The sequence below is a fragment of the Schistocerca nitens genome, chromosome 1, assembly GCF_023898315.1.
Source record: "Schistocerca nitens isolate TAMUIC-IGC-003100 chromosome 1, iqSchNite1.1, whole genome shotgun sequence".
Lineage (NCBI taxonomy): Eukaryota > Metazoa > Arthropoda > Insecta > Orthoptera > Acrididae > Schistocerca > Schistocerca nitens.
In genome coordinates, this window is record NC_064614.1 from 391,723,299 (window position 1) to 391,748,065 (window position 24,767).

At 44.3% G+C, this 24,767-nt stretch overlaps 1 protein-coding gene across 1 annotated transcript in view; it reads right to left on the reverse strand.

Moving 5' to 3' along the window:
- LOC126249355 (WASH complex subunit homolog 1-like) overlaps positions 1 to 24,767 on the reverse strand; it is a 308,384-nt gene that overhangs the window by 271,309 nt on the left and 12,308 nt on the right. The window lies entirely within an intron of this gene.

Below are 24,767 nucleotides of genomic sequence, written 5' to 3' on the forward strand. Positions count from 1 at the left end.
CACGGTCTTCTGTATGCTACATCATTCCGCAAACCCATATCATCCTCTACCGAACAGAGAAGAGCACAACTTTTTGTAGATGTCTGGAAGATTATTTTAACATAATTTCACGTTAGTATTCTGCCTAATGTAGATGAAATGTTGCCAACATGTGTGTGAAACGCATAGTACGCGAAAAGTGTGTGGAACACGGTCGCAACATTCGCCTTTTAGAATCCAGAAAGTTAGCCATAGTCGAACACTGTACCCCGATAGGATATTCCACTGGTTATTCTGCCGCGGAAATCTTGACCACGACGTGATTCTTCTGGGATTCAGTTATTAAGGAATCTGTGGTGGAAATATGTTTCGCGGATTTCAACTAAGGCGTGGCAGCCGGTGATCTCTTTAATATCTTCTGAAAGAAAGTATTGTACGCCTAAACACCTGTCTATCGACATTATGCTGAATTTTAACTCCGTGGGCGTACATGCAATATCTACCCTGCGCATGTTCCTGCGTGTTACATATGGAGCAATATTCGGAAAGGGCGCTAAATTCGACAGAAGACTAAATTCGACAGAAGACGCTCTTGCAGCGGTAACCTATGCGCATGCGCCTGTAAATTTTCGACATTAACTTAGCGACGTGGGCCACTAATCTCCAGTGTAAAACACTCACCTGAAGATGGCTGAGCCGTGATCAGCCCAAATACCGTGGCACGATGTCAGCCGTATCCGGCTACAATCACAACACCTCATGGACTACTGCTTACTGTTCAACTGTGTGTGAAATCTTATGGGGCATAACTGTTAAGGTCATCAGTCCCTAAGCTTACACACTACTTAACCTAAATTATCCTAAGGACAAACACACACATCCATGCTCGTGGGAGGACTCGAACCTCCGCCGGGACCAGCCGCACAGTCCATGACTGCAGCGCTCTAGACCGCTCGCCTAATCCCGCGCGGCTACTACTTACTCCAGGAAAACGTGAAGAATCACACCTGCTTATGTTGGGACGCATTATTATGAGACTTCTTAGAAATGACGTTTACAGCGACCGACTCCTGAAGTTCCTCAAGCGACGTGCCGTGGCACAGTAGATGCAAAGGGTGTTCAAAAAGTTTTGCAGAGTCTTTTCTAATTTTTTATTTTTTGCAGAAGGAGAATGAAATTTTTTTGAACATACTTGGAACATTTAGGTATAAGTTGGTGTATAAAAGTATTTCCTTTTATTTACAGGTGAGCCATAATTGACCGTAAAGTAGATGTCAGGTTGCGACAACGGTCGTTGATGGAGTTCCTCTTCAACATCGGCGATGACTCTACCATATCGATTCACAGGAAGTTGCTCCCTGTTTATGGGGAGGACACAGTGGATCGCAGCAGTGTCCACCGGTGGTTGCAGAGGTTTAAAGTAGGTGATTTCTTTCTGGTGGACAATCCACTATGTGGTAGACCATCGGCGGTAGTGAGTGATGTGAATAAGGAGACCATTGATCAAATCATCCAAAATGACAGATGTGTGACGACACGACAGCTTTGTCGTTGGGTAGTGTGGTATCACTGCTCCAGTCACTAGGGTACAGAAAAATCTGTGCACTTTGGGTGCCTAGATTATTGACAAGAGAAATGAAAACTATGAGGAAGAATGTGTGCGAGGGCCTCATGAAGACCTTTACTGAAGAGTTGAAACAGTGTTTTGATGGCGTCATTCAAAAAATGGTTCAAATGGCTCTAAGCGCTATGGGACTTAACATCTGAGGTTATCAGTCCCCTAGACTTAGAACTACTTAAACGTAACTAAGGACATCACACACGTCCTTGCCCGAGGCAGGATTCGAGCCTGCGACCGTAGCAGCAGCGCGGTTACGGACTGAAGCGCCTAGAACCGCTCGGCCACAGCGGCCGGCCTGATTGCGTCATTACCCAGGATGAAACAAGGTTGATTCTGTCTGAACCTGAGAGCAAAACCCAATCCATGGAGTGGCGTCATCCGGGTTCCCCTTGGAAGAAGAAACCAAGGCTTTCATGAACAGCAGGCCGAAAGGTGATGGCCTCCTTCTTCTGGGATCAGTGTGGTGTCAGTTTCATTGTTGTAACCTGGGTCCACAATTAACCGGGACCATAATAGAGGTGAAAAGCAATCACGGACCGTTATCTCCAAAATAGGCCACAAAGGCTCAATGATAATTGCGATCTGGTGACTGTTGTGGCCAGGACAGACACGACAGTTCATCTTCGTGCTTAAGAACCAGCCCTGTGCGATGCAATCTGTGTGAACAGGAGCCCTGCTGTCCTGGAACTAGATTCATCACTCGGAACAAACATTGTACCATGGGATGGAATGATGAGACAAACAGGTCACACAATAGTTGGCAGTAATGCAACCTTGCAGAGTAACCATGGGGCCTGTGGAAAACCGCAACATAGTTGCCAGATCACCTAACTCCCGCCATGTTTGACTCTTGGGACATAAACTGTGCAGAAGTTGGAAAGCGTGTGAAACAAGACTAATTCGACCAAATTACTTTCTTCTACTGTTCCATAGTCCAGGTTCTAAGACTTCGGCGTTACGTTCTCCTGCTACAGGCATGCCCATCATTGACGATTATTTTTGGAATTCCAGCTCGCTCTACGATTCCAAATTTATGGAGCTCCCATCGTATTGTTTTCATGTTGGCGTGGTTTACGAGTGTGACATTCAGTTCTGCAGTGATTTTTACAGCTGCCATCCTCTTATTTCTCATGACAATCCTCTTCAGTGACCATCTGTCATGATCACTCAACACACAGTTTCGTCCACGTTGTGGCTTACCATATGATGCTTTTCCCTTTGACCGTAAGTCGTATAAATCTTCGCTATGTTGCCTCTTGAAACACGAAACATATTGGCTGCCTTGGTTAGGGAAGCACCGACCATACGAGCAGCAACCATTTACCCAAGTTCGAATTCACTTAGCTCCGTTGTTATGCACTCTCGGTTACACAGAGCATTGTCCTGACCACGACGGACTCTTGCGACATTTTGAGGACATTGCACAGATGCCGTTCGTAGTCCAATACACCAGAGCAACCTGAAGGCTTGGCTATTATCTGCATTTATGTTCAAGCCTGCAACTCTCGAAGTGTTTCCATGCTATTGTCCAACCCCTGTATATACTTACCTGTACTGTCATTTTCTTAATCCACGTGTAAACGATGGTGTGGTGCCTCATTATATAATGATATTTGTAGTACACGTGTTGCAGCCATGGTAGTCTAGTGTGCATGCATGCTTCAACATAAGCGAGCACGGTAGCTCAGGATCCTCGTCAGAGAGAAAAAAAGATTGATATATCAACGATGAACTTGAAGGGTGTACTTTAACGTCTGCCCAGACCAAATCGTCAGAACACTGAAGTACAAAATGAGAAAAAAAATATTGGGTACTGCACTAGACTCCAGCTCTGGAGGTCCGAGATTCAACCCAAGATAGAGGCAGGAAATTTTCTTCGTTCCAGCCCCTCCAGGACAGCCCAAGGACCAAACAGCCTGCTACCTGAGGAATTTCTGTCTCCTTCACCGTGGCAGCATAACAGATCGAATCTGGTCTTTCAGCCACAAAATATTGTAGAATAAACGACAGGGGGAAGGCCACAGAAACGTAAAACAAAATTATGAAATACACACAGTGATTCAGCTGCCCGTAATCATGGGTTTGATGTAACCCGCAACACCTTCGAAAACCACATTCAAAAATCTCGTATACCTTGGCTTGCTACATATAGACTCTTACAGGACCTTTTTGTAGTGAATTTAAAGTACTTACGTTTTGTACTGGGACACGTTTTCGCTGGAGGCCACAGCTTTCGAGCTATTCAAGATAAATGGTGTTTCAACGTTGCTTCTGTACATTTTTCTTGCATACTTCGAAAACTACGGGCTGTAGCGAAAACGAATCCCAGTACAAAATTAAACTAGATTAAGTTTCCTACAAAAAGGTCCTGCTCATTTCTTCTGTATGACTAATACTTTGTGTGTAGTGAGCGAGAGAGTATGAACATCTTCCACGTATGTATGTATATACAGAAATGACGAGAGTTGTGAGGTACCTCCAAATATTGTGTCAGGCCTCCTTTTGCCCTAAGCTGCCTCTGTAGTTGTCCATAGTTGTGAAAGTGTCACCCGTGCAGGATTTTGTGCACGAACTGACCTCTCGATTATGTCCATAAATGTTCGATGGGATTCATGTCGGGCGATCTGGGTGGCCAGAACATTCGCTCGAATTATCCAGAATGTTTTTCAAACCAATCACCAACAATTGTGGCTGGGTAACATGGCGCATTGTCATCTACAAAAGAATCAAGTCCATGAATGGCTGCCAATAGTTTCCAGGTAGCCTAACACAACAATTTTCAGTCAATTATCGGTTAAGATGGACCAGAACACCCTGTCCGTTCCGTGTAAACACAGCTCTCACCATTATGGATCCACCACCAGCTTGCACAGAGCCTTGTTGGCAACTTGAGTCCATGGTTTCATGGGATCTGCGCCGTACTCGAATCCTACTATTATTTCTTACCAACAGAAATTGGTACTTATCTGACAAGGCCATAGTTTTCCAGTCGTCTACGGTTCTACCAACATGGTCGCGAGGTTAGGAGAGGCGACGCAAGCGACGTCGTTCTATTAGAAAAGGCACTCGCTTCGGCTGTCTTGTGTTATAGCCCATTAAAGCCAGATTTTGCCGCATTGTCCTAACGGATAAGTTCGTCGTACGTCCCACTTAGATTTATGCGATTATTTCAAGCAGTCTTGCTTGTCTTTTAGCACTGACGCCTCTACGCAATCACCGCTGCCCACTGTCGTTAAGTGAAGGCTGCCGGCCACTCCGTAGTCCGTGGTGAGAGGTAATGCCTGGAAATTGGTGTTCTCGGCACACTCTTTGTGGATCTCGGAATACTGAATCCTCTGACTATTTCCGAAATGGAAAGTTCCAAGCATCTAGCTCCAACTTTCAGCGTTCAAAGCCTGCTAATACCGTCATGCGGCCACAATCATGTTGGATACTTTTTCACATGGAACATCTGAGTGCAAATGACAGCTCTGCCAATGCAATGCCCTTTTATACCTTGTACACACGATGCTACCGTGACCAGTATATGTCCATATCGCTATCCCATGAGCTTTATAGTAACAATATCTGTACCTATACCTCTGACAGAAACGAGCCACATAATTTACTACGTGATGTTTTATGCACGACCATAGCCGAACCACTAAGTGGGCTATGCATATCATCAGTTTAGACTAACCGTTTCGCATCCTTGTGTACACACTTAAACACCTGACCTGCTGCCCAGGGGGAAATAACCATTAATAGCTTTCCAGAAACATCCCCAAGGCTGTGGCTCAGCCATGTCTCCGCAATATCCCTTCTTCCAAGAGTGCTAGTTCTGCAAGGATCGCATAAGAGCTACTGTGGGTTTGGAAAGTAGGAGACGAGGTACTGGCAGGATCGAAGCTGTGAGGCCGGTTCGGGTGGCGTGCTTGAGTAGCTCAGATTGTAGAGCACTTGCCCGCGAAACGCAAAGGTCCCGATTTCGAGTTTCGGTCCGGCACAAAGTTTTTATCTGCCGGGAAGTTTCATATCAGCGCACACTCCGCTGTAGAGTGAAAATCTCATTCTAATGTAATGTTGTTTAGTACACTGTCCTCAGTCACCAATAACAACATCTGCAATTATTCCCCTAATACCCTGTATACATTTTCAATCATATGTGTGTGTGAAATCTTATGGGACTTAACTGCTAAGGTCATCAGTCCCTAAGCTTACACACCAATTAATCTAAATTATCCGAAGGACAAACACACACACCCATGCCCGGGGGGAGGGGGGGGGGCTTCGAACCTCCGCCGGGACCAGCCTCACAGTCCATGACTGCAGCCCCCGAGACCGCTCGCCTAATCCCGCGCGGCTCATTTTGAATCAGTAAGCCCAATAGAATGCGACTCAGGCTTTACGGAATGGGTGGGAACAGACTAATAGAAAATTTGGATTTTCTGTCGTATCATCAGTCATGTTTGTGAATAAGAACATACAATAGAAATCAGTTAGGATTGAATAAAATGTTCATGGAGCACCTATAGATTCCTAAATAGTCGAACATTTACATGATGATGGGAGATATTGTTGACCAAGAAAGAAAGGAGATTCGAACTCAAAAGTGCGGCATGTGCTACAGCTCTTACCGAAGCAGCATCGGGGTGAGGTGTGCAGTTAGCTTGCAGAGCAGACCGCATGCTCTAACAGTTTTAGCGCTCGCCGTGATCGTTGTGCGTCATCTTATGCCGAGACCGTTTCTTAATGATGTGACTCGAAACACAACTGACTCCAAAGTGATCGAGGCCAGTACGAGTTAACCAAAAATGGCAGCGACTTCCGTGTTAATTCTTGAGAGTAATCTAAGAACCAAATTGCACAGACGACAACTTGCATCAAAGTGGGGCTGGAGGTAGTGTCTCCATTCGCTTTACTGTCTCGGTGAAAAAGCACTTCCTGTAGCCAACATTACTGGGGCAGCTGCACTGACCCCTCCTGTGCCCTTTTAGCCGATGTGGTTGTGGCGAATCTCTGGTTCTTAGGTTGGCGATACTGAAGCGGTGCCATTCGGACACCGCCTTGAAAGAAAGGTATTCCTCCATGGAAGCGTGGCGGCGAAGTTAGTTTGAACTAATCGGCTCCCTTCTACAACGATTAAAGTCGTCTTTGGACTTTCTTCAACAATATGCTTGGTGGGTATCAACAATATTTTGACCTCACTATCTGATGGTCCTGTACCTCAGCAACACATCAGCGGATCTAGAATACCCAGAAAAATTCATATTATAATGTAAATCTGTATATCAAGTTATTAAATATGCACATAATCGACCTGTGATTGCGGTCATCGAATTTAGAGTTTTCTTCATGTGTGAACCTGTGATTGGACTTACATTAATTGAATAGTTCAGTATGCTTTCTTTGTAAGATCTGAACGAAACGGCCTCTAAGGCCTCTCCACGTGCTTGTGAAACATTGTGGGAAAATCTAAAGTTTAGAAACGCTTCATTTCTGTATGTGGAATAAACGTCACTCGTTCTGCAAGGTGACGCAACATGTTAGTTAGTTACTTGGTTGCGTGTTCCATTGATCAATCGCACAGTACCGTAGAGGTTATGGTGTGGAACGTGTCAAGTGCACAAGAAATGCACATTTTTACCCCTTTCTGTACCAAAGGTAGGTTGAGCACAGAATAGTTAGACTATCTTTCTTTTTTCTGGTATTATAATCATGAATGTCACTGTTGTTTTTAAACTGGTCCATGTTGTTGAGAACAAATTTTATTAGTGAGTAAATGTACTGTGAGGCTGTTGTAAGAATTCCCAATCTTTTAAAAATATACCTAAAAGATGTACGACTATGAACCCCACACATTATTCTAACCACTATCTTTTCAAAAGTGAATACTTTTTGTCTAAATGTTGAGTTACCCCAAAATATTATTTCGTATGACATCAGAAAGTGGAAGCATGCAAAGTATGTTAGCTTACTAATTTCTGTATCCTCAAAATTGGCAATTATTCTGATTGCAAAAGTTGCTGAACCTACTCGTTTTAGAAGATCCAAAACATAAATTTTCCAATTAAGATTCTCATCTATTTGTACACCCAAAAACTTAGTATGCTCTATCCTGTTTACTGACTTTTGTTGATGTGTTATATTTATTGAAGGAGCTGTACTTTTTTCAGCAGAATATTGGATGTACTGCGTGTTTTTCAAAGTTTAGAGCATCCCATTTGCAGAAAACCAATTAATGACTTTTCCAAAGACCTTATTTGTAAAATTTTCAATTGGAGTTTCTTTTACCAGATTAATAATGCTGCTTGTATCATCAGAAAACAGTGTGAGTTCAGCTTCCTGTTTCAGATAGTAAGGGAGGACGTTCATGTACATCAAGAACAGAAGGGGACCCATGATTGAACCCTGTGGAACACCTAATGTAATTTCACCCCAGTTAGATGAAGTGGAAAACTTATTTAAACCACTTGACCCATATAAGGAAACTTTTTGCTTCCTGTTCTGTAGGTACGACTTAAACCACTCATATGCTATTCCATTTGTACCATAGAACTGTAATTTCTGTAACATAATGTCATGGTTCACACAATCAAGTGCTTTGGACAAGTCACAGAAAATTCCTATTGGTGACATTTTACTATTTAAAGACTCTATTATGTGGACAGTGAAATTGTATATTGCTGTCTCAGTGGAACAGCATTTTTGAAATCCGAACTGTGATTTACTAAGTATCCCATTACTGTTGAAGTGGCTAACCACTCTTGAGTACATTACTTTCTTGAAGATTTTTGAAAATGCTGTAAGCAAGGATACTGGCCGATAATTATTGACATCTGTGGTGTCCCTCTTTTTGTAGATCGGCCTGACAATGGCATATTTTAACCTGTCTGGGAAAATACCTTGAGTTAGTGATGCATTACATATGAGGCTCAGAACATCAGCTGCAATTGCTCCACATTGTTTTAATATCTTATTAGAGATGTCATTTACTTCAACAGAACATTTATTTTTCGAAGATTTAATAATTTTAGGTATTTCACAAGACGTTGTTAGGTTAAACTTAACCTGACTAAATTTTTTCAAAACAGACTCTTTCATGTACTGTCTGGCTATTTCTTTTGAACTGTTCTCACCAATTTTTTCTCCTACACTTGGACACGTGCTTGTCCACAGAATTTGGCTCTTGTTAGCAGTATTTCTATCGTAACTGGACATCTGAAGTAAAAAAAAAAAATACAATCGTGATGAAATGCATTCTTTCGAGATATTTAATTAATCTACTTTAGCATCTCAAGAACATGTAGGTCGCAGACGCTGATCACGTGTTCGGTTAACAAAGATGCGCTGAGTGAATTAGCACATGTTAACAACAGAGATACTAAGTTCCGTGAATATGATCCACTAAATCGCTGCGCGCCTGTTGTGGAGTGCCGTCTCATGATGACGCAGGCGAGGCACGTGGGACACCCACAGCTGACGCTTGTGGTTAGCCAATGACGTCAGAAGCGGGAGAAGCACTTAAGACTTCCGGTTCGCGCTACGTTGAATGCGGGAGGGAATACGCAGATAATATAGACAGAGACACAGGAAATGTTACGGAAGAGTTCAGGCTTAAAACGTGGGGTAATATAGGAAGTAAAGGTTCAAGGCTAACAGAAATAAAATTTAAGTTGTTGTGTTTCCAGACGCGGCTGCAGTTTTATCTCCTGAAACTATTTTGTATTTCAAAAACATGACACGAAGGAAGTAACATCATCTTTTGCTTAAAATGTAAGATTTATTTGAAAGTAAACGTTTAATAAAAACTGAAGATAAATTGTTTTTTCGTGGTTGGCCACATAGCCACTGTTTCCACATTTTTCCAACAGTGAAAAACTTAAGTCAACTTCAGGAATATAGAAACTCTGATTCAGGGTCCCAAAACGAATGGGTATAACAGGCAATTGTGCCTAAAACAGTAAGGCATCATTCTTTTTTCTTACGACGCAGTTAATAAAATAGGTGCTTAAGAAAGTGATAGCTGTTAACCTGAATGTCAGCCTCAAACACTTATTTATATATTGAAATAATGTTTTGGAATCGTGATATTGTGTAAAGGGCAAATATTTGCAGAGTGCCAGCGTGTGCACCTTTTTTATGTACTGAGATGCTAAACCGAACATTCCTTTCTGCTGAAATAATTTACCACTTTGTTCAGAAAAGTCGGGAGCAGTAAGTTACATGTCAATATAACAGCGTCGATAGTCAAAGTAAGACGTGTAATTTATTTTCCGTTTTATCAGACAACAACTCTCACTTAAGTCTTAAAGAAAACAAAACAAGTTTTCAGTTGAAATTTCAGAAAAAAATTTTCTTAGTAGACGGCCATGATACTGTTGGGTAAACAGTTCAATTACAAGGTGCTTTGTATACTTGAACTATTATATAACTTTGGATTCCTACTACTTTTTACAGCACATAAGTCGTTGACTGTAAATTTTCTATTAGTATTCATACATCAAAACTTTGTCGAAATACATACTTCACATTGTTAAATATATAACTGTTTTCCACGTTACCAGAGCTTTTACGCAGAAAATAAAATTTTCTACTCCATAGTCAGTTGATCATTACTGGATCAACTCACATCTGTTTAGCATTTTTTGTCTAACGGTTTACGACATATTGGCAATAGGACAGGGAACAGTCATAAAATATAATTTTCATTATATGTAAGTATATATTCTCTCCAAATCGCAGCGGTTCCTGTTTCTTCATAAACATAAGTTAATATTTTCTGCAGTCTATGGTCATAGATCTACATGAGGATGATCTACAAAAATTATCGAAATCGGACATACTTGAGGTGTTCTAAAACTGTCGCGCTATAGAGAGAACATGTGAAAATGCTACTTTTCTTTCGTAATTACAGACTAGAGTTGTCAACAGTTGAGAGTTAACGTTTGGAGAGACGACATCACAATTACAGGTGGTCTGCGTAAGCCAGTTGTGTAGGCCACTGATGCATCATACATGTGAATCGTGATAATACCTTCAGCACCACTGAAGCCTGAAGATGGTGCACAAAAGCGCCGTAACTGGTAGCTACACAATAAATGACATCATAAGGCCTGCAGTAGGTGTTTCATTTTCTTACTAGAGTGTAAGTGGTTCGATGAACCTTCTGCCAGGCACTTTTGTGTGAATGTTAGAGTAATCATTAAGACATAGAAGTAAATGTAAGTGATTATTCAAATATTAATTGCTTATTTACTACAGTTAGGAGACTCTAAGGCATTAATAAAAATTACAGTAAACTGCAACGAAACCAGAAAGATGCAGAACGAGAATAAGAAATGAAAGGTTCAGAAGGTTAACAGTTTTAAACTTTGAGTAAATATCATGAGAGAGAGAGCAGTTGACGGGCGAATTGAAAAGTAAATGCTGAGGGACCGTTGTATCACTTTGGCTTTACGTTTAACAGTAAAATAGAGAAAAGAGTTTCATACGATTACATCTAATTATCATTAACCGCCTCTTCATTCGTCTACGAACTGTAAGTGTAAATCTATACGCTACCGGTCGCAAATTTTCTGTTAGAGTGACAGACACTGAATGCATTCAAACGGACGCGATGTAGCACAACACTCAGTTCAAATGGCGAGAAAACAAGTTTGCCGATAGAGCCGTAAACGCTGTCAGCCGTGATAGGAGAGGCAACCTGGCATACATGTCGCTATTAGCCCGCTATGTAATCATATGAGCGGGCTCAAGATGCAAAATTAAACGTTGGCACTATTCCAGACACGAGGCAGTAGTATTTAGAGTCTACGCGTTTCGTATACACTCGCCACTTCCTGTGGTCGCAGCAGCGGACCCACCTTCTGTACGCTGCATCTAACACTTGCAAATGTTTGTACTGGACGTGGAGAGAAGGAATTTTATGAAAATTTTCGTGAATCGAGTACGATTCACAAAATAACCGTATCTGATCAATAGTATTCGGGCACCCTATGAATTGCGGAATTGGCCGGTAGAAGTCACCAGAAGTATGAAAGGAAGCAGAACAGCAATAACGGCAGATTGGATCGGTCAGGGAAGCTCAATGGCTTTGAACGTCGAGTAGTCATTAGGTATCACCTGAGCAACAAATCCATCAGGGACATTTTAACGCTTCTAAAGCTGCCCAAGTCGACTGTTGGTGATGTGACTGTGAAATGGAAACGTGAAGGAGCAACCACAACTAAACCAAGACCACACGGACAATTATGTACTGTCGGACGAGGACAGTCGAGCATTGCGAGTGTAACTGTAAAAAAATATCGTGTAATCGGCGGAAGGAGTCACCCGTGAATTCGAAAGTGCTACCAGCAGTCCGGCTGGCGCAACGACTGTGCTTAGGGAGTGAAAAAAAAATGGTGTGCAATAGTCGAGCAGCTGCTCATAGGCCACAAAATGCTGTAGTCAGTGCGAAGCGACGCCTAGGGTGGTGCAAAGAGCGGTGCTACAGGGCGGTCCGATAACTGGAAATGAGTGATTTTTAGTGATAAATCACGCTATACCTTGTGGAAGTCGGATGGAATGGTCTGGTTTTGCAACATGCCTGAAGAACGTTACTTGCCATCTTGTGTAGTGACAAAAGTGCACTACAGAGGAGGTAGTGTTACCTTACAGGGTCTTTTTCCATGGTTAGGGCGTGGTCACCCTGTAGCACTTAAGAAACGCTGAATGCGGAAGGATATGTACAAATTTTATAGTACTGCAGACTGCATACATTAGAGGAACAGTTAGGAGACGATGATTCTTTGTAGGGTTATAACAATCCACGCTCTCTTAAAGCAGTAGGGCATCTACATCTACATGGTTACTCTGCAATTCATACTTAAGTGCCTGGCAGAGGGTTCATAGAACCATTTTCATACTACTACTCTACCATTCCACATGAAGGCTTCTGATAAACTGCTGGTTTCTATGTAATGATACGAAGGTTGGAATTTAAATAGCGGCAACTATTTATTCACAACCGATACAAAAGAGTTACATGTTTGCATAAGTTACTGTCCTTCAAAGTAGTCATCAGCGTTGTGTAGAACCCGTTGCCAGCGATGTTGAAGGCGTAGTATACCGTTAGCAGAGCCTGTTCTGTTGATGTTGCGAATGGAGCGGTCTACTTCCTGGCGAATCTCTGGATCAGTTCTGAAGCGAATACCACGAAGTGGTTCTTTCATCTTCGGAATAAAATCGGAGTCACAAGGATTTAAGCCCAGGGAGTATGGTGGATGGTATAGTACTTCCCAGTCCCATCGACCGAACAGAGCAGACACAGCTTGCCCTGTATGCGCCCGCGCATTGTCGTGCAAAATGATGGGTGGGTTACGCAGAAAGTGTCGCCGCTTCTTTCGCAAAGCTGCTCGCAGGTGATACTCCAAAAACGAACAGTAATACTGTGCATTGACGGTCTGCCGTGGAGGAACGTAATGCGTTGGGATAACACCATCACATTCGTACACGAGAATCACCATAACTTTAGACCGCTCCATTCGCACCAACAACAGAACAGGCTATGCTAACGGTATACTACGCCTTCCACATCGCTGGTAACAGGTTACACACAACGCTGGTGACTACATTGAAGGACAGTAACAGGTGCAAAGATGTAACTCTATGGTATCGGTTGTGAATAAATAGTTGCCACTATTTATATTCCAACCTTCGTATCATCACATAGAAACCAGCAGTTTATCAGAAGCCTTCATGTTCTCTTTTATTATTCTTTTTAGTATTCGCCCTGGCCGGCAGCTGTGGCCGAGTGGTTCTAGGAGCTTCAGTCTAGAACCACGCGTCTGCTACGCTCGCAAGTTCGAATTTTGCTCAGGCATGGATGTGTGTGATGTCCTTAGGTTAGTTAGGTTTACGTAGTTCTAAGCCAAGGGGACTGATGACCTCAGATGTTAAGTCCAATAGTGTTTAGAACCATTTTAAGTATTCGCCCTGTGGTGAGGTTCGAAGGAAGAATCGTTTCAAGATACTGAAATCAGCATCGATACTTGTTTTGATCGAAGCTCTGACACTTCGCATGAAGCAACGGACAATATTCGGTAATAGTTTCCATTGGTATGCCCATTGTGTGGTCCTGACTACTTAGAAACCTCTAGAGAAAAACGCCATTTCCACGTTCTTTGCTGTGATACATATGCATTAATTTAATGATAGAGAAGAGTGACAGGCGTTCTGTTCCAGTGCTACACGCAACAGCGTAATGCAAATTCACTTATCTTACAAAATCCATTGCAGACGGTCTGTAGGTCACGACACCAGGAGAGTGATCACTCTTGTGCTGCAGTGGGCTCTGACTGGATTTGCATGGACGACAAGACTAATCCAGTTATAGAGTCAACAGAGAGTAAGGACGTTGTGCCAATGTAGTATTCTGAATACTCGCTTTCCTGAAATTCACAAGTTATAAGTGGGACGCTCTCTGATGACATTATGCACTGAAGACGCCGTCGCTACAGTAAATTCAGGATTTATAAATCAAATTATTATCATATCATGGTAGTGGTAAGTTCATTTATTGAATTATTTATGGGTTTATTTCATCTAGCAGTTTAGCAGTTTTAGGTGATTCAGGCTCACAGTTAAATTTACACGAGCATTCTTAGAGATTCTTCTCATACGAGGGACGCTCAGTAAGTAATGCAACACTTTTTTTCTGAAAGCAGGTTCGTTTCATTCAGGATTCCAATACACCGTATTATTCCACAATCGTCTGGCTACAAAACACTATTTTTCAAGATAATGTTCGTTCAATGCGACGACCTTACTCCACCTAACTGGGAGGGCCTACAACCCCGCATGATACCATTATGAAGGTCGACGTCGGATCCAACAACTTGATGCATCAGTAACCTCCCCATCATTCACGTACTGATTTCTGGGGAGTACATCATTCACCGGCCAAACAGATAGAAAGTGGATGGTGCGAGATCAGGGCTATAGGGTGGATGAGGAAGAACAATCCAATGGAGTTTTATGAGCTCCTTTCGAGTGCGCAGACTTATGTAAGGCCTTGCGTCGTTATGGGGAAGGAGAACTTCGTTAGCATTTTTTTGGCGACGAACAGTCTGAAGCCGTTTCTTCAATTTCCTAAGTGTAGCAAAGTACACTTCAGAGTTGGTCGTTCCATCCTGAGGGAGGACATCAAACAAAATAATTTCGTCAGAGTCCCAGAAGACTATTGTCATGACTTTACCGGCTGAGAGTGTGGCTTTGAACTTTTTATTCGGAGAAGGGGTGGTGGAGCGCCACTTCATAGATTACCGTTTTGTTTCCCGTTCGAAGCGATGAACCCATATTTCATCACCTGTGACGATGTTCGAGAAAAAATTGTCAAGATCAGCCTCGTAACGCGCAAACAATTCCGCACAGATGGTCCATCGTTGCTCTTCATGGTCTTCTGTTAGGAGGAGAGGCACCCAACGTGCACTCAACTTCGAGTACCCCAAGTGGTGGATGAGTGTGTCAGCACTAGCAACAGAGACATCCAGTAGTGCAGTGAGGTGTGTGATTGTGATCCGTCGGTCACCTCGTATGAGTGTGTCCATACATTCCAACATTGCAGGAGTCACTGATGCCTGCGGCCGGCCAGCACGCGGGAGATTGGGCAGGTTTGCGCGACCCTGTTATGATGATGACAGCCGTGGTGCGGCTCGCGTTGGTGCTGTTTGTAGGTTTTCGTCCTCTGTTGGAGGCCAGACCGTATCGTTTAGTCGACTTGGTTGAGGATGAATGTCTTCTTCTCGTGTTCACTGGCGCCACTCGGTTTCGCAAGCGTTGCCTGTCCGCTAGTGGCAGCAGTGGCGATTATCGTTATGTAGTAACTGTGGCCCTATCTTTGGGGCGACGTCGTGGCTTCTTCCGGGTCGTGTCAGTGGGCAGTTCGGTTGGGGACTCAGGAGCAGCCAGGTCCGCACAGTGCGACAACATGCCGAGACTGCTGGCGGCGCGCGTGGACTGCCGGATCGAAGGCACGACCTCGTTGTAAACTTGATCCTGCAAGCTTTAAGTTGTGTGCATATGGATTCAAGTAGAGAAACCTCCACCACTCCGAGATCTTGCGATTCTCCAGTGACTTGCGTTCGTGTGGCTGCTCGTAGTGTTGTCGAAGCGAAAAGCAGCGAGCAAAGTGCTTGGGGAAGGCGGATCTGATTAGCTTTCCTGGACTTCTAATTAGTACTTATTGAGTTCAGTTCGTTACTATTCGTTAAGTTCAACCAGCGGTATTTTTCCTGTCTCGTGGCCCCTAACACCCCAGTTACCTGCCCTGGGGGTTAATGTATGTAATGGCAGTGTACGTTTCCTCGCCTTTCCGCTGCTGTCCGGTGAGGCGTGTAGTTTTGACAGCTTTCTTGATTGTAGGTTGGTTGGCGATTCTTCTACTCTGGTGGTAATGGTTTCTTTCTCGTTCTGGGCGCTCTAAGCACAGTATTCTGTGGGCGGAGTCCAGGCCGCCGGTTCCGGCGTTGGCATATTCTTACATCTGGCAGATTAAAACTGTGTGCTGGACCGAGACTCGAACTCGGGACCTTTGCCTTTCGCAGGCAAGTGCTCTACCAACTGAGCTACCCAAGCGCAACTCACGCCTCGTCCTCACAGCTTTACTTCTGCCAGACCTCGTCTCCTACCTTCCAAACTTTACAGAAGCTCTCCTGCGAACCTTGCAGAACTAGCACTCTTGAAAGAAAGGTTCGCAGGAGAGCTTCTGTAAAGTTTGGAAGGTAGGAGACGAGGTACTGGCAGAAGTAAAGCTGTGAGGACGAGGCGTGAGTCGTGCTTGGGTAGCTCAGTTGGTAGAGCACTTGCCCGCGAAAGGCAAAGGTCCCGAGTTCGAGTCTCGGTCCGGCACACAGTTTTAATCTGCCAGGAAGTTTCATATCAGCGCACACTCCGTTGCAGAGTGAAAATATCATTCTGGAAAAATCCCCAAGGCTGTGGCTAAGCCATGTCTCCGCAATATCCTTTCTTTCAGGAGTGCTAGTCTGCAAGGTTCGCAGGAGAGCTTCTGTAAAGTTTCGAAGGTAGGAGGCGAGGTACTGGCGGATGTAAAGCTGTGAGGACGGAGCGTGAGTCGTGCTTGGGTAGCTCAGCTGGTAGAGCACTTGCCCGCGAAAGGCAAAGGTCCCGAGTTCGAGTCTCGGTCTGGCACACAGTTTTAATCTGCCAGGAAGTTTCATATCAGTACACACTCCGCTGCAGACTGAAAATCTCATTCAGGAAGATTATCATTATTCGTTAGACTGCCACTAGTCTGAGTTACCATCTTGTGAAGTGAATGCAAATCTTGGCTGCGTATCTCGTCAATCGCAAAAGTGTTTTTTGCCGGACCTACTCAGAGGTCGATTCCTGGTGCACCGTATGTGACTGGCCCTTGTGTTTTATTATTGTATTTGCTGTTTAATTGTATGTTGCCAATTTTTTTATATAATTGCCATTCTTGGCGTTACAGCAGGTTTAAATGGTTGGTCTACCAAGTTTATCGTCATTTGTGCCACCCGTTTGGTGATCAGTTGCCTGTCTTTTTAAATTAACCTTTGCTATTGCATTGCTGTTTTACAATATGTTTGTTAAATTTTTAACAATTGCCGTTATTGGCGTTAAAGGCCTTCAGCCGTGACTGTGATTACTTGCCTTAAAATTCTAACTGGGATTACATTGGCTTGTTTTCTAAAACATTATTTGCTGTGTCTGTAGTCTATGCTCATTTGGTAAATTGTAACGCATTGAAAGCACTATTAATTACACAGTTGTTTATTCCTTCATTAATAAGATGTGATATCTTGATTTATTGCTAAGTCTGGAATTACCGTTTTAAAATAAATGTGTTTAATTGCAAAAGAAAGCCAATAGTAACTGATTACGGCCCCGTCCACAATCGTAACCGAATCCTGCTTTCCTTTACTACCAGGTCTCAATAACAGACGCCACGTCCAGCAACTCACCGACCTTTGTTCACATCCAGGTCTCCGTACACATTCCACAAACGCCTATGAATATCTGCGATGCTCTGATTTTCCGCAAAAGAAACTCAATGACAGCTCTCTGCTTGGTACGTATCTCCGTTACAGACGTCATTTTGAAGGCTACGTACTGCACCGCGACCTAGTGGAACTTCGTGAAACTACAGTGGCTGAAGCGAGAATATTCCACGATACTCCACAACGAATTATGTATTTTTTCAAACGAAATTGAGAAAAAACTGTTGCATTACTTACTGAACCCCCTTCGTTGCTAACATTGCATGTTGCACTTACATCAGATACATATACTAAAGATAATAACAGGTATTGCTCAAGTAATGATCCTGATAATTGCATTACTTTCAGGTTTAATAACATTCTGTTAAGTATATTTCCTTATAATGTGACGTTCGCGTTTTTGAAATGATATACCAACAGAAAGGCAAGGCAGAAGTTCAGGAACAATCTAATCTGGAGCATTTAAATGGCCCGTGGAAGAGCGATATGTAACAGAAGAACGTAAGGAGAGGAGATAAAGTGGTACTGAGAAAAAGGCTATAGAAAACATAGATAAAAAGTACTACTCATAGATGCAGGTGACAAAAGCTGAGTGTTGATATTGCGGAATTAATACTAGCTCGCTATCGGATGGGAAGAGACAGAAAAAGTTTTGAAACTTTCCAGCAAACTAAAACTGTGTGGCGGACCGAGTTTAGAAGGTAGGACCTTTGCCTTTCGCGAGCAAGTGCTCTACCAGATGAGCTACCCAAGCGCGACTTATGGCTTCTCCTCATAGCTTCACTTCAGCCAGTACCTCATCTCCGAACTTCCAAACTTAGAAGCTGTGAGGAGAGACAGTGACTCGTGCTTAGGTAGCTAAGTCAGTAGAGCACTTGTCCGCGAAAGATACAGGTCTAAGATTCGAGTCTCGGTCCGCCACACAGTTTTCATCTGCTTGGAAGTTTCATATCACCACACAGTGAATATTTCACACTAAAAAAGTTTTAGTCTTCCTCGGAACTGGTGAAAGTTCCTGGAACTTTCGTTAGGAAACAAAGTGAGTGAAGATCGCGTCACTGGTACGGTCGCTGCGCGCAGAAGACAAAGTTTATGAGACAACCGAATCATCCACCATTTTCTCTTTGCACTTTTTGCCTTGTGAAATTATATGACAGTACGAAGTTTCGGGAGGATTAGAGAGTGGAACAGTGTTTGTTTCATTTTCGGAGGAAAGATTTTCGGAGGAAAGATTTCCTCAATTTTTAAACTGCACGCTGGCACGAGAGAGAATTCCTACTTGATGTCAAAGCGTGTTCCGTCCAGTTTAGATATAAATGATTATGCCTTGGTCTTTTAGTGTCTTTTGGTAGTATAACAAGGTGCCATCAACTAACTAGGTAATGGAAATCAAGTTTCAGAGTGAAGCTAGGATCACGTGACACTTCCTAGGGTTTGGTACGAGAGACAGGTCCTGTGCCATTCTTGTTTCTGGACAAATGTGATCGCTCTTATCTGGTATGGCAGAAGCGATATTCTTAGACTTGGCACTGATAGTTACAAGGCTGTAACGTAGATGAGTTGCCATTTACACGCAGGAAAGAAATCAATGGGCGAAGGGCTGAACCCTGTGGGACGGCTGAGTCCCCTTTTTCCCACGGTTTGTCCCTAAATGCACAGACAAATAGTTGATATCTGCTTGAATGGTTCACAGACGGCGGGTTGCATAGTACTGCGTAAACTCTACATTATTCTACCTCCTGACTTTCAGGTGCTACCGAGGCACTGACGTTGTGGCTCGTCAATTTCTGTGCTGGCTCGCTAGAAAAGATCGTTATGCAGTTTACGCAACACCATCCGCTGCGACGCCCATGAACCACTCAAGCAGTTATTACGTTACGAAAGGATCAAAGAGTCCATAATTGGGCTACGAAACGATTCTGCGTTGCAGTGCCTGTGTCGTTCAGATGTTCGGTGCAATGTTCCTTCGGACATGCACGAATCTACACTGGGCAAAGGACTTTCAGTTGAAATGTCTCCCATGTACGGAAATATACATAATGGATTTACGACTGCAGATTGTAGACGCAAGGTTGACACATATAGAAGTTGGCGTCTGGCCGTGAAGCGCGTTCGGATAGCCTAAATGTAAGGGAACGCTCGCGATAAGCGACGATTCCGGGTTTGAGTCCCAGCGTGGCACAAATTTTCATTGCCGTCATTCCATTACACAGCTGATGGTAGTCCGTATTCGCAAATGCGAATACATTTCATGTATAACTGACAAATGTTTGTTAGGTTGCTGTCAACATATATGAATTTAAATTAGATGTTTATATCGACTTTTAGCTACAAAAAAATGCAAAATCACATATCATTATTCTTTAGTTTTGAGGAGGCAAGGAACTACAGCTTTCAAATATTTTTGAAAAATCGTGATTTGGCAGAATTGCTAGTGTCTAATGTCGGTCAAACCACAGATTATCCTCAGGCATTATAAACGATATTAATTACGGGACGTACGTCAGCTGATGATTTGTATCCATATCAACGACGTAGAACAATATAATTCAAGAAAGTACCCGGTTTATGCATTGAACACTTCACATTTATTAACAGGGCATAGTAGAACACGAGACTCATAGTTTTGTGTAGTTTTAGTAAAATTAAATACATTGACGAGAAAAAAAGTTAGTACGCCGGAAAGGTGACCTCGACTTTGATGCGATGATGGTATATACCACCTGGGAGAAAGTAGATGCACTGATAATGGTTTCAATTCGTGCGGCAAGAGATATCGTAGTGTTATAGCCACCAGAGTGCTATCTCTGTGTACCCTTTAATAGGGAACGCTCACAGTCAAAAGGCTCAGTATGGTGCAAACGTGTGAAGCAAGCAAGAGGCCACGCCAAGAAGACGCACCCGTGCTTCCTACAGCTAACTGAGCAAGTGAATGGGGTCAAATTGTGCTTCCGATACGCGGGACTGTCCTTCCGAAGAACTGCCGCACAAACTGGACGTGCTGTGCCAGTTGTGCAACGGCGCTGGTGTCAGTGGCCACGTCAGCATTCTCACACCCGGAGGCGACGTTATCGACGTCCACGCATCACAGACGCCCGCCAGGATCTTCGTATTGTCAGGGCAGTGTGGCAGATCGTATTGCTACAACTGCACCGGTAAGAGGACTTGTGAGCCCAGACGTATCAACACGAACTGCTGGGAACCAGTTACTGGCAGTGGGAATACAGACACACACACTTCCAGCTCGTCTTCCAACCATGCCACAGCATCGACCTGTATGGCTCGACTGGTGGCGTTAGAGGATCACTTGGAATGAAGCGCCGTGGTCTTCAGCGATGAAAGTAGATTCTTTCCGCACGCAAGTGTTCGTCGCTGGTGGTGCTATGTCGTAGAATGCATTCGTCCAAGACATACTGGATACACCCCAGGTCTTATGGTCCGGGATGCTATCAGATGCAAGTCTCTTTCACCTTTTGTGTTTCTGGAGGGAAAGCGAACCAGCGCTCGGTAATTGCAGAATGTTCTTAGACCCGTTCTTTAGCCGTTTTTGCAACAGGATGGTGATATGTTATTCCAACAGGATAATGCTCACCCACACACTACCCATGAAACTCACCATATTCTACAAGATGTGCAGCAACGACCATGACCAGCACCATCTCTGGAATTGTCTCCAGTCGAGTAAGTGAGCGGTATGATTGGGCGAGGAGTGGCTCGTTCGACTCGTCAACCAGCTGTATGAACAGGGCGAGGAGGCGTGGCATAACGTATTGCAGGACAGTATTCACCATTTGTACGATCGACTGCATGCCAGAGGCAGCAACTACAATGCCGCCCATGGAGATCACACCAAGTACTAAGTCGAGTTTTGCAGCATGGGTCGATAACAGGTACCTCAGAACAACTACACCAAGAAGAAATGCAGATGATAACCGGGTATTCATTGGACAAATATATTAGACCATCATGATGCTGTAAACAATACCTGGATTGATCTGAAAAAATGACGCGTTGGCATTCCTGCACCCAAGTTCGTCGTTGAGTACACAATCGCAGGCGCTCCTGTCTGTGATGCAGCGTCAAGGGAAACCGCAGCCATGGTCTCCGAGCTGATAGTCCATGCTGCTGCAAACGTCGTCGAACTGTTCGTGCAGATGGTTGTTGTCTTGCGAATGTCCTCATCTGTTGACTCAGGGATCGAGACGTGACTGCACGATCCGTTACAGCCATGCAGATAAAATGCCTGTCATCTCGACTGCTAGTGATAAGAGGCCGTTGGGATCCAGCACGGCGTTCCGTATTACCCTCCTGAACCCACCGATTCCATATTCTGCTAACAGTCATTGGATCTCGACCAACGCGAGCAGCAATGTCGCGATACGATAAACCGCAGTCTCGATAGGCTACAATCCGACCTTTATCGAAGTCGGAAACGTGATGGTACGGATTTCTCCTCCTTACACGAGGCATCACAACAACGTTTCACCAGGCAACGCCGTTCAACTGCTGTTCGTGTATGAGGAATCCGTTATAAACTTTCCTCATATCAGCACGTTGTAGGTGGCACAACCGGCGCCAACGTTGTGTGATTGCTCTGGAAACCTAATCATTTGCATATCACAGCATCTTCTTCCTGTCGGTTAAATTTCGCGTCTGTAGCAAGTCATCTTCGTGGTGTAGCAATTTTAATGGCCAGTAGTGTAGTTTTGCTATGATTTGTAAATGCAATCATTTCATGCACTCCAAATGCACTGTTGCAGCAACAAATCTTGAGTGAACTGTAAACCAGTAAAAGGGTGTACTAATTTCTTTTCTGGCAGTGCTTAAATATTGTGCTATATGAGGACTTTTAAGAAAAATATTTTTTAGCATTTGTCAAGCAATGAAATGAGAACGTGTACCTCCCATATGGCACCGACTGGTTGCACGAGGGTGTAAAGGAATACGAGGGTGCATGTAAGCAGTCACCTTCACTGCACAGCACCTACGAGAGCAACAGGGAGCGGTAAAAGTGGCGCTGGAATATTAGCTGAACTCCGTTCTGCAGGCTCCTGCAGAGTGTAGTAAACGTCAGGCACTGAAACGGTTACAAATGGCTTCTACCCACTGATTTCCGGACGCGTTAAAAGCGGAGCGCGAGGAAATCAATATGCAGATGCGGGGCGCCTGTTTGGGCAGCAGAAGCCAAACGACGACCGGGCACGCGACGCCGATAGGAGCTCCTGGGCTGGAGACCTTGACCGCCGTCCCCACAGCCCAGCTGCCCGCAAATAGAGGGGCGGCGCGATCCGCCACCTCCGTGATAGGCCGGAGGGCAGCGGGGGCTCATCCCGGCCGCCGCGCCGGGCCGAGGCACGCGAGCCCCGCATTTAAACACTTGCCGCGGGAGCGGCGCGCGTTATCTCGCCCAGGACCACAGCGCCGCCGCCCTCTGACCTTTTGCGGGCGGCGGAGCACCACCTGGTGGTGGCAGTGCCGGAGGGTGGCGGCGGTGCCGTCCGCTCGACGCGTGGGCGGTCCGCGACGCAGCCGCGTCCTGCCGGGGCGCAGTCGATACTCCCATCACAAAGGTAGCCTTTGTGTCGACCGGCCTAAGCGGTGCTCACTGGGCCGGGAGCCTCTTCCACCGACCTTGCCCCACTTTTATTCGCATCTTCGCTCCTTTTGCTGCTGCTGCTGCTTACAACGCCTGCCTTACAGTCACCGTCGTGCGGAGTGGCCGCTCGGCTAAGGCGCCATGTCACGGACTGCGCTGCGCCTCCGGCCGGAGGTCCGAGTCCTCCCTCGGGCATCGGTGTGTGTGTTGTTCTTACCATAAGTTAGTTTAAGTAGTGTGTAAGTATAGGGACCGATGACCTCAGCAGTTTAGTCCCTTAGGATTTCACACATATTTATTTACATTTATTGATAGTCACCACATTCCCTACAGTTACAAGCAAGAATACATGCGATGGTAAGCACACTGGACAAATATAATGCCAGCCCCAGAGCCCCAGGAGACATGGGTGGCTCTGTGTTTAGCACAACTTCGCTCACGTTATAGGGAAGAGAAAAACCGACTGTTTAAAACCCTCACCGGTAGCCTATTTTAGTTCTGAATAACCGGTATTTTTCGGTATTTGTTTGATCTTGGCGATAACAGGGTTTTAAACGTTTTTACTAATAACCGAGTAAAGAAACTGGCAAATCAATTTGCCAAAGCGGCAGTACTATTTTTTATTTATTTTTAAATAATACTTTTTTAAAGAGCAAGTAATGTTTATTCGTAAATATCCATTTCTTTGAAATATTGGATTGTAGAAAGTGGGGAAAGTGATCAGCACCATTTTGATAAAAATGCTTGCAGTAACAAAAATAGGGGTGGTATGAAAAAGACTGTACGCAAGTGCGTGTTGTGTGCAAGATTTTCCCCCATCTGGTCTATAGGGTAGCTTACTGTCGTCCGACATCGGTGGTAATGCAGAATGGCACCATCCCTGCCCTGGAAGTATTTTTCGCAGTGCAGTAGCAACAAAGTGCAATGATCCATTTGCTTTGAAAGATTAAAACGAGAGAAGGTGCAACGAACTTGCGACATTATAAAAGGAGAAAACATCCACAATGTTCGTTGGAAGAAAATGTTCAGGTAGGTGTGAATGCGTAAGGAATCAAACTGCTGAGGTCATCGGCCCCTAGACTTACACATCACTTAAACCAACATAAACTGACGTAAGCTAACAACAACACACGCACACACCCATGTCCGAGGGAGGACTCGAATCTCTTGCGGGAGAGGCCGCGCAAACCGTTTCATAACCCCTCTAACCGCGCGGCCATTCCGCGCGGCTCGTTTGGATACAGTTTTACTGGTAACTGAACCATTAATTTTGTGGTTGCTTCAAGATGGAAATAATGACGCAGGGAAGTCATCAACTTGTGACCTTTGGCTGTCGTTGTCATCGCGCCTGCCTCCTTCGCCTTCGTAAATTCTGCTGCAGACAATGAGACAGATTTTACCATCCGCTCGTGAGCTCCTGCTCCTTCACCTTCATTACAAGTTTCCAGTATTTTTTCGAACTCTACGTTTACTGCTTGACGTAATAGCAATAAAGAACCTAAAATCGGTTATTTCGGAAACCAGTTATTTTGAACGATTGCAGTACTCAGTTTAAATTGGAGAGGAAAAAAAC